Source organism: Empidonax traillii, unplaced genomic scaffold (genome assembly GCF_003031625.1).
Source record: "Empidonax traillii isolate 1590-97213 ecotype Southwest subspecies unplaced genomic scaffold, ASM303162v1 scaffold677:size394641, whole genome shotgun sequence".
In the NCBI taxonomy this organism is placed as follows: domain Eukaryota; kingdom Metazoa; phylum Chordata; class Aves; order Passeriformes; family Tyrannidae; genus Empidonax; species Empidonax traillii.
The window spans coordinates 1-10,018 of NW_020955870.1; the positions used below are offsets into that span (position 1 = coordinate 1).

General features: G+C 51.0%; 1 long non-coding RNA gene across 1 annotated transcript in view; it reads right to left on the reverse strand.

Moving 5' to 3' along the window:
• Positions 1 to 4,508: 4,508 nt before the first annotated feature.
• The window catches only part of LOC114065572, a 15,359-nt gene continuing 9,849 nt past the window's right edge, over positions 4,509 to 10,018 (reverse strand). Inside the window, exon 3 of the long non-coding RNA XR_003573006.1 lies at positions 4,509 to 4,519. This is a non-coding gene — a long non-coding RNA (uncharacterized LOC114065572). The remainder of the gene's footprint in view (positions 4,520 to 10,018) is intronic.

Here is a 10,018-nt window from a genome sequence, read left to right on the forward strand (position 1 = left end):
AATTTCAGAGCAGGCCTCCAAAAAGCGAACGACAGCCCTTTCCCCCAGGAAATAGAGCCCATAGCCTCAGTCTCTCAGGTGCAGCTGGTGGGCCACCCTAGGCACTCCATGGACAGCAAGACCTTTCTGTCCTGGAAGCTTTTGTCCAGGAGGAATCTTCATCTGTATTCAGTTTTGGGAGTCGGACTGGCAATTTCAGCGTGGGGTTTCCACAAGGGAACGACAGCCCTTTCCCCCAGGAAAGAATGCCCACAACCTTTGGGTGTTAAGTGCAGTTGGTGGGCCACCCTGGGCACTCCATGGGCAGCAAGAGCTTTCTGTCCTGGCACCTTTGTCCGTATTCAAATTTGTGAGTCAGACTGGCAATTTCAGTGCAGGGCTCCTACAAGTGAACAACAGCCCGTCCCTCCAGGAAAGAAACCCCTTACCCTCGATCTCTTTTTCTGTTCCTTAAAATATAACCTGCAGGGCAGCTTTCTGTGATCTCTTGTCTTGGGAATTGTGAAGATATACCCGCTCCCATGTTTAACACTTCAGACAAAACCACCTTTTAACTCCTTTCCCAACCTTTCCCAAAGCCAAGATTTTATGGGGGTCCCATAAATATCTCCCAATCTTACCCAAGCCCACAAACCATGACAGAAACCTCTCAGCCTCACACTGCGTCCTTCCCATTGGTGTGCATTATGTACAGGCAAAATACCTTAAAATCAAGCACCCTAAATAATGTCCTGTTCTTTTTCCCAGAAGAGAAGGCGTGGAGAACTCTCCAGACCAGGGAATTGGAAGATCTTCCCAAAATTCCTTTGGTACCCACTGCAGGGCCAACAGTTCCTCTGGTCTGGTCACTACTTTGTCTCATCTGGGTCCCCAGAAACTGTCAGCAAAAGCCAGGGAATAAAATCTCTGATCCGTTGGTTAGGTTCAAGAGTTGAAGGGACATGGGGATTGCTCTCTAACACATGGACATCAGTTCTCAAAATTTTGAACTATTTATACATTTTAGCAAACAAAGGAATTAATGTCCATTGCCTTACAAGTTCTGTAACTCTCTGCATTAATTCTTATTCTCTCTTCTCTTGGATATTGATTTCTCACTTTGCATGATACTTAGTCCACAATTTTTGTCCTTTTCTTATCTTTTCCCAAGATAGGAAGAGTCTCAGTAATTGTCTGTGTTAGTTTTGTCTTCATCTGTGGTTTCTGTGTTTTTATGGCTTAGAAATTCTGCATTCTTGATGTCCTGGTCTCAAAAATAGATTTCTCTCTCAGGTCTATGACGACTGAAGTATGACAGGCCTTACACTTTCAATTTGTTTTTCTAACAAACAATGGCCCCAGACCTGGTCCATCATCCATTGTCTATTTCACCGATTCAATCTCCTGCCAACAATTTCTCCCCACTGCTGCGTGGGCTCCTTTGTCAAGAAATAGAACTTGCTGGGTAACAGACCCGGTCCTGTTTCATATTTTTCGTGGAGATCTGCATGAGGCCATTGAGTCTTCCATGAGCAGATTGGCAGATGACTCCAAGTGGGGTTGCAGTGCCGATGTGCTGGAGGGTAGAAAGGCTGTGCAGAGGGACCTGGACAGGCTGGATCTCTGGGCTGAGACCATGGGCATGAGGTTCAAGAGTGCCTTTGGTGCCTTTGGTGCCTCTGGCCACAATAACCCCCTGCAGCTCCAGGCTGGGGGCAGAGTAGCTGCAAAGTGTGGGAAAGGCCCTGGGGGTGCTGGTCGACAGAGGTTGAACCTGAACCAGCGGGTGCCCAGGTGGGCAAGAAGGCCAACGGCATCCTGGCCTGGATCAGAAATAGTGGGGCCAGCAGGAGCAGGGCACTGCTGGACTGGGCACTGCTGGACTGGGCACTGCTGAGGCCACACCTGGTGCCTTTGCCTCTGTGATTTCTTTGCAGTGGCCATCCGTATTCTCAGAGGAGCAGAGCCACAGGCCGGGGAGCCGAGCGACAAGGTCAAGTGCTCTTCTGATGTCCTTTTGGAACTGTATCTGAAATAGTGTGGGCAGCAGGAGCAGGAGAGTGATTCTTCCGCTGGACTGAGTACTGGTGAGGCCCCACCTGGTGTGCTGTGTCTGGTTCTGGGCCCCTCAATTCATGAAGAACATTGAGGGGCTGGAGTTTGTTGAGAGCAGGGCAATGGAGCTGGGCAAGGGTCTGGAGTGCATGTCCTATGATGAGCAACTGAGGCAGCTGAGGTTCTCAAACTTGGAGGAGACTCAGGGCTGACCTTCTCACTGTCCAAACCTTCCTGACAGGAGGGTGGAACCAGGTGGGGTCAGCCTCTTCTGCGAGGCAACAGGTGATTGGACAAGAGGACATGAGTACCTGCCTGTCAGGAGATGATTCTCAGGGACAGGAGCAGGAATTTTTGACAGAAACAGGGATTAGGTATTGAAATGGGCTGCCCAAGGAGGTGGTGGAGTCACCATGCCTGGAGGTATTTAAGGAAAGACTAGACATGGCAAACTTAGTGCCGTGGTCTGCTTGACATGCTGGGGATGAGTAGGCTGGATGCCTGTTGATCTCTGAAGTCTCTGCCAACCTCATGGATTCTGGGCTTCTGTGCCATCCCAGCCTTTGGGGACAGAGTGCTGGTGGCTCAGAGGCTCCGTCCTTGAGTTGCCTTGCCTATCTCCTGGGTGCCAGGCAAGGGCTCTGTGCCATCCCAGCCTTTGTGGAACAGTGCGGAGGCTGAAAACTGTCAGCGCTCCGTCCCCGTGCACAGAGCCCGGGCAGAACTTGGCTGGCAGGGACGGCACAGACTGTGCAGAGGGGTCAGCTCGTCCCACAGCAGCACGATGCCCAGCCAGGGCATCTCCTGGCTCCTCAGGCTCTCTGTGCTCCTGCTCTGGCCTGGCACACTCAAGCCTTGCAGCCATCTCACAGGTGCCATTGCTGATAAGCGGGGTTTTCCTTTGGGTGGTGCCTTGCCATAAAAGGCAGGAGCAGCTGGAGAGAGGGCAAGGAGGGGGATCAGGACAGTGGGATGGAGCCGGCAAGGCCTGGGGCCATCAGGGTGTCAGGAGAGGACTGGGAACCCCCAGGGAGGAGGAAAGCTGGGCAGGCCCCAAGGCTCCTGGGCCTCTCCCTTGCCAGCCCTTTGCCCAAGACCCCGAGGCAGAGGTGGGCTCAGCCCCTGGGCAGGAATGGGGTCAGGCTGAGCCCCAGGGACACCAGACACAGGCGGCCTGGGCTCTTCTTCCTGCAGCGTCTGCCTGGGGAAGCCAAGCCAGGCCTGAGGCTCTCCAGGACAGGCCAAGCCCAGCCAGAGAGGGCTCAGCCCTCTGAGGCTCCACTCACTGCAAAGGGAATAAAACATCAGCCTAGAGGACATCCTGCCCCCAGATGGAGAACTGGAAATGTCAAGAATAAAAAAGTCACCCCTCTCCATTATTCAAGAAATGTTTTGAGCTCTTCACTAAAAGCATCCAGGACTCAGTCACCCCATTTTCTCTCTGACAAGGGTTTGCAGGGGCTGCTTGGCAAAGGGAACCCCTGGGGCCCCATTGCAGAGGGTGGGGCTGCACTCTGGGCGTGTCGCCTTTGGCTCTTGGGTTCCAGGGGCAATTGGAGTCAGTGAGCCGGGCTGGGGACGAGGGGCAGGACTGGCTGGGCTGGCTCTGGTGCTGGCACATAAAATAGAAGTGTCCCTGTGGGGGCAGCTCTGAAGGGCCCAAGAAGTAAATGCTGCCCCAGTGCAGGCTGTCCAGTGGCGAATGTACAGGGGTAAGGAAGCTGGGCCAGACAGGGCTGGGGAAGAGTGGCCACACCCAGGGTGGGCTCTCCCCCTGCTTCCACGGCCCAGCCCCTATTGGGAGGGCCTTGGACAGGGCCTGGTGTGACTGCGGGAACCTCTGAGCCAGCCCAAAGGGCATGCTTTTTGGAAAGTGGATTGACAGCTCTCTGCAAGATAGGTCGAGGGTTCTGAGCCAGAGAGGGCATGAGAGCCAGGTACAGGCTTGGAAATTGCTGGGAGATCTTTAAGAACAAGTCCCATAGGAGAGGAAAGAGGAAGGCTGAGTTTTGTCCCCAACACGAGGGTGTGCAGGGCAGAGCGTAGAATCTCCCCCACGTAAGATCCTTGTGCATCCGTTCTTGCAGTTCTGGCAGATGATGCTTCTCAGAGGTCAAGAAGCTTCTGGAGCTTGTAGACAGAGATAAGATGCTGAATAGCGTCTGTAATTCAGAGCAAGGTGAGCATTTTCTTGCTGGTAACAATCAGACAGTACTTCTGGTAGGTTTAATGTTGGTGAATCTAAGCACATCCTTTGTCATTTGCTTTTTTTACTGGTTGTGCACAACCTGACAAGCTTCAGCAGAATGGGAAGGAGGCCCTTAAGAGGTGAGTGTAAAGGAACCTGAGAGGGGAATGTTGCACTCTGAGGGGATCCGTCTCTATTTGCTTCTGCCTCTGTGATTTCTTTGCAGTGCCCATCCGTATTGCCAGAGGAGCAGACCACAGGCTGAGGAGCCGAGCGACAAGGTCAGGTGCTCTTCCGCTGGCCTTGTGGGCAATGGCAGGGTAGTTGAGGGCTGGGCATTTAAGCATTGCCCTCTTCTCTTTGGAGGTGCCAGCCCGGTAACCTTTGGAAAGAAATGAGCGTCCCAGGTGAGTCGGGGAGGTAGCGAGGAGGAGCAGGGGCCCAGGGAAGTGTCAGAAATGCCACTAGAAGCTTTTGCTCCCTGTTGCAGGTGTGCCATGCAGTGGGAGGTTCAAGCTGCACCTCTTGCTGGAGGCAGTGACACGAGGACTTGGGTGCACTTAGGAGAGGGTGAGTGTGGGAATGGTTGGGGTTTGGTCGATGTCCTGCTCAAGTCCTGCACTGATTTTGGTTTCCTTTCTTGGAGCTGACAACGAGAAGAACCCAGGGACTACAGGAAGCCCTGAGGTAGCTGAAGGGACGTGCTTTTGAAGGGTGGATTGACAGGCTTCTCAATTCTTGGGAATTGCCGGGAGGGCTTTTGAAATGAGCGTAGGGAACGTGATGTTTAAGATGAAGTTTCTTACGAGAGAGAAGCGGAGAGACTGAGTTTGACTGTGGTTGTAATTGCACCAAAGGCCACGAGTGAACTGTTTACTTTTTTTTCCTTTGCTTGTTTAGTGGTTTGTTTTAAAGCGGATTATTTGTGGGTATAAGAGTATACTTTGGTTGTTTTACTTGGTTTTTTTTCCGCTGTTTCTGCCAATATACACATACCTTTAATAAAGGGCTGTTATTTTTCCTTTTCCATAATTTTTTTCCCTTCAGTCAGAGCCTCCTAATTTCGGATTTATAATTGCCTAGAGGGAGGAGTTTGGGTCTTTTCTCATAACTCATCCTCAGCAAAACACCTGTGTCTCATTTAAACTGGGACAAAGAAATAGAACTCATAGAAGACTATTGTTAGAAAACTGTATAAAAGACTGCTGCTTGATTCCAATAAACAGCGCTCTCTGATCATCACATTGGTGTGTTGAGTTGTCTGTGCTCACACGAAAACTCCACAGGCAGGTGCCCTCCCAAAGGCCCCCAAACATCCCCAACATCCCCAGTGATGTCACCACTGTCCCTCTGATGTCACTGGTGTTCCCAGTGATGTCACAGCTGTCCAGTTGATGTCATCGCAGTCCCTGTGATGTCACCAGACAGCTGTGATGTCACTGGTCTCCAGTGGTATCACTGCTGTCCCCATAGATGTCACCACTGTCCCTGTGATGTCACTGCTGTTTCCACAGGGATGGTCCCTGTGTCACCAATGATGTCACCACTGTCCCCTGTGATGTCACCGCTATCCCCAGAGATGTCACTGGTCCCCAATGATGTAGCTGGTGTCCCTGTGATGTCATCACTGTCCCCAATGATGTCACTAATATCCCTGTGATGTCACTGGTGTCTCCAGGGGTGTCCCCAGTGTCTCCAATGATGTCACTGCTGTCCCTCTGATCTCACTGACATCCCCAGTGATATCACTGCTGTCCCTGTCATATCACCACTGTCCCCAGTGATGTCACTGGTCTCCAGTGATGTCACTGCTGTCCCATGAGATGTCACCAATGTCCCCAATGATGTCACTGCTGTCCCCGTGACCTCATTGCTGTCCCTTTGATGTTGCTGCTTTCCCTGTGATGTCATCGCCATCCTCAATGTCATCACTGGTCCTCTGTGATGTCACCGATGTTCCCAGAGGTGCACTGATGTCCTTTGATGTCACTAATGTCCCTGTGATGTCACTGTTGCCCCTTAGATGTCACTGCTAACCCTGTGATGTCATTGGTCTCCAATGATGTCACTGCTGTCTCCGTGGATGTCACCACTGCACCATGTGATGTCACTGCTGTCCCCAAGGGTGTTCCCTGTGTCCCCAAAATGTCACTGCTGTTCCTGTGATGTCACTGCTGTCCCAAGTGGTAGCACCATGTCCCCATCATGGCACTGATGTCCCTATGATGTCACCAGACCCCTGTGATGTCACTGATGTCCCTGTGATGTCACCAGTGTCCCCAATGATGTCACCGCTGTCCCTATGATGTCACCACTGTCCCTTTGATGTCACCAATGTCCCTGTGATGTCACCGATGTCCCTGTGATGTCATTGGTCTCCAGTGATGTCACTGCTGTCTCTGCAGATGTCACCACTGTGCCTTGTGATGTCCCTGATGTCCCCAGGGGTGGTCCCTGTGACCCCAGTGATGTCACCCATGTCCCTCTGATGTCACCACTGTCCCCTGTGATGTCACCAGTGACACCAATAATGTCTCTGGTGTCTCTGTGATGTCACCTCTGGCCTTGTGAAGTCATCAATGTCCCCTATGATGTCAGAGATGTCCCTGTTAATGTCACTGGTGTCTCTGGTGTTATCACTGTCCCTTGTGATGTCAACAATGTCCCCAGTGATGTCCTACTGTCTCTGTGATGTCACCACTGTGTTGAGTCATGGCACAATGTCCCCGTCATGTCACCGATGCCAGTGAGGTCCTTGTGACATCATGGCTGTCTCTTTGTTGTCATCAGTCTCCTGGGACATCAGTGGTCCCCAATGATGTCACTACTGTCTCTGTGATGTCACCACTTTTCCCAGCAGTGGCTCCATGTCCCCATGATGTCACTGATTTCCCTGTGACATCAGGGCTGTCCTTTTTTGTCACCAGTCCCCTGTGATGTCACTGGTCTCCAATGATGTTACCAATGTCCCTATGATGTCACCAGTGCCCTGTGATGCCACTGGTCTCCAGGAATGTCACCAGTGTCCCTGTGATGTCACCAGTGTCCCTATTATGTCACCAGTGCCCTGTGATGCCACTGGTCTCCAGGGATGTCACTACTGTCCCTGTGATGTCACCATTGTCCCCAGTGATGTCACTTCTGTCCCTGTGACATCACCACTGTCCATTTGATGTCACTGATGTCCCTGTGACATCACCACTCTCCCCAGGGGTGTCATCAGTGTCCCCAGTGGTGTCACTTCTGTCCCTTCGATGGCACCGCTGTCCCCAGTGATGCCATTGGGCTGCCGATGATGTCACCAATCCCTGTGATGTCACCTGTCACCTGTGATGTCACCAACATCTCCAGTGATGTCACCAATATCCACTGCGATGTCACAAATGTCTTCAATTATGTCACCACTGTCCCCTGTGATGTCACTGCTGTCCTCAGGGGTGCTCCCTGTGTCCACAATGATGTCACCGCTCTCCCCAGCCATATCACTGGTCCCCAGTGATGTCACTGCTGTCACTCTGATGTCACATCTGTCCCCAGGGTGACACCATGTACTTGTGATGTCAGCGATGTCCCCAGTCATGTCACTGGTCCTGGTGATGTCAGAGGTCTCCAGTGACATCACTGATGTCTCTTTGATGTCACTGCTGTCCCTATGATGTCACCAGTCCCCTGTAATGTCACTGCTGTCCCTGTTATGTCACTGTCCCCAGGGATGGCACCAGTCCCAGTGATGTCACTGCTGTCCCCTGTGATGTCACTGGTCTCCAGTGATGTCACTGATATCCCTTTGATGGCACCAGTGTCCTTTGATGTCACCGCTGTCCCCAGGGGTGTCACCTGGTGCCCTTGTGATATCACTGCTTCCCAGTGATGTCACCCCTGTCTCCAGGGTGTCACCCGTGTCCTGGGGGTGGCACTTGCAGCAGACTACAAAGAAGAACACTCAGACTGTTGGCAGGCAATGATCTTTATTAACAACAACCAGAGATCTTTTCTAGGCTTTTCCCCTGTCCACGCCACACAAGTTATTCTTCATTGGCTCTGTGCCTCTGGACATGCTTCAGCTCATCTTCTGAGAGGTGCTCAGTGTCTTTGCGCCTGCCGGCACATCTCAGAACAACACCTGTTACTTACTGCAGTTTTTCCTCTTCTGCTTTCTCATTCTGGATGTTTACATTCCTTTACAAGCTCACAGCTGTAACTGCTGGAATTCAAGGCCTAAGCTGCCCACAGCCCAGCCCTTTCCCACAGTTCCCCCAGCCCTTTCCCACAGTTCCCCCTTTTTGTTTTCTGGACGAGCACTGGCAGGCAGTAAATGCCCAGCTTGACCACTTGCTTGGTCCAGGCACTAAAACTCTCTCCATTCAACCACCCATCAATACAAAAAATCCTTTGTCCTGTGCTCTCCTCCGAGTTGCCGCCTGCAAGCCCGCCATGCTCCTGTACATGAAACAGAGCAGGGTTTTTAAGGATTAACTAAGATGGAGTTTGGTACCACCTACTGTCAAAGATGCTCTGGTCATGTTGAAATATAACAGAGACAGCTTGTTCTGTTCTGCTGACTGTACTGAAGTAAGAGATAGAAGGGATGTTCTTTGAGCAGCCCAGCAGCCATGAATAAAGATAAGGTAGGCATTTGAGGGGGATAAGAAGGCCATAGATCATGAGATTTTGCAAACTCCAGAAACTAGGTCATTAAACAAAGTAAGTTGAAAAGTTCACATGAGGAAGAAGAGCAAAAGACCCCCAAGATGAGGTCAAAGAACAGGAGTGACCACTTAACTCACTCCTTCTCCAAAAAGATGATTCTAGAAGACTCCTCTTCAAGCTCCACCTAAACCCCACCTAGTATCACTATGCATGGTTAGATGTTGCAATCATATGAATATGTACATAAAGATGTTGTAACCTCTCATGAAAACTGTCTAAATTACCTGACTTTTCACTGGAAACTCGGGAGTTAGTTTGCCAAATGTGAGTTGGCCAGCATCCCCAACGGTGCTCAGAATAAATACTTGCCACTTAAAGACAAAATTTGTCTCTTGAGCACTTAATTCTGTGCTGTTTTTGCATCATTCCTGGCGAACCAGCAGCAGTTAACTCCACTGGTGCTGGAATCCAGGGGGCCTGGGGACCCTCAGGGGCCCCCGACTGGATCTTCCATCGGCGAAACTCCCCAACCCCTCGGCTTCTCACACAGGTGGACAAGGACTTCAGCTCAACATAAAAAGGTATTTATATTTGCTTTTTGTTTAATTTCATTGAATTTACCTCTTAAGAGGGAGATGGGACATCGTCTCACAGGTTTATGAGAAGGGAAACCTTCTTGGTTTGTATTATATTGCATTTGGCCAAAACTTGTTTGTTTTGACTTGAAGATTTGGGAGCTTTGTTCTTATGCTTCCTTTGGGTTGTCTTAAGATTTGGGAAGCGAAAAGTTTCCTTTAGGTTTTCTTAAGATTTGGGGAGCTACGATGCTAAGTTTCCTTTGGATTTTCTTCTTGTCTTCTTAAGGAAGTCCTGGAATGTAACAACTGAAATAATGGCCAGTCTCTTCGCGAACGAAGAACCGGGGAAGGTCTTTCCACCTTCCAGCCTGCGCATTGGATTTTTTAGGTGAGACACAGTGTGCGCGGAACTGAGCCCACCCTTTAATCCTGAGGTTCATCTGCCGGGGCCAAGCACTCTTGGACGGTGGCAGCGAGGTCCTCAGGACGTAGATGGATTGCCTTACAGGGCTAGCGAGCTCCATCTGCCCGGGGAGTGTCCTAACCGGGAATCGAACCCAGATCTCAG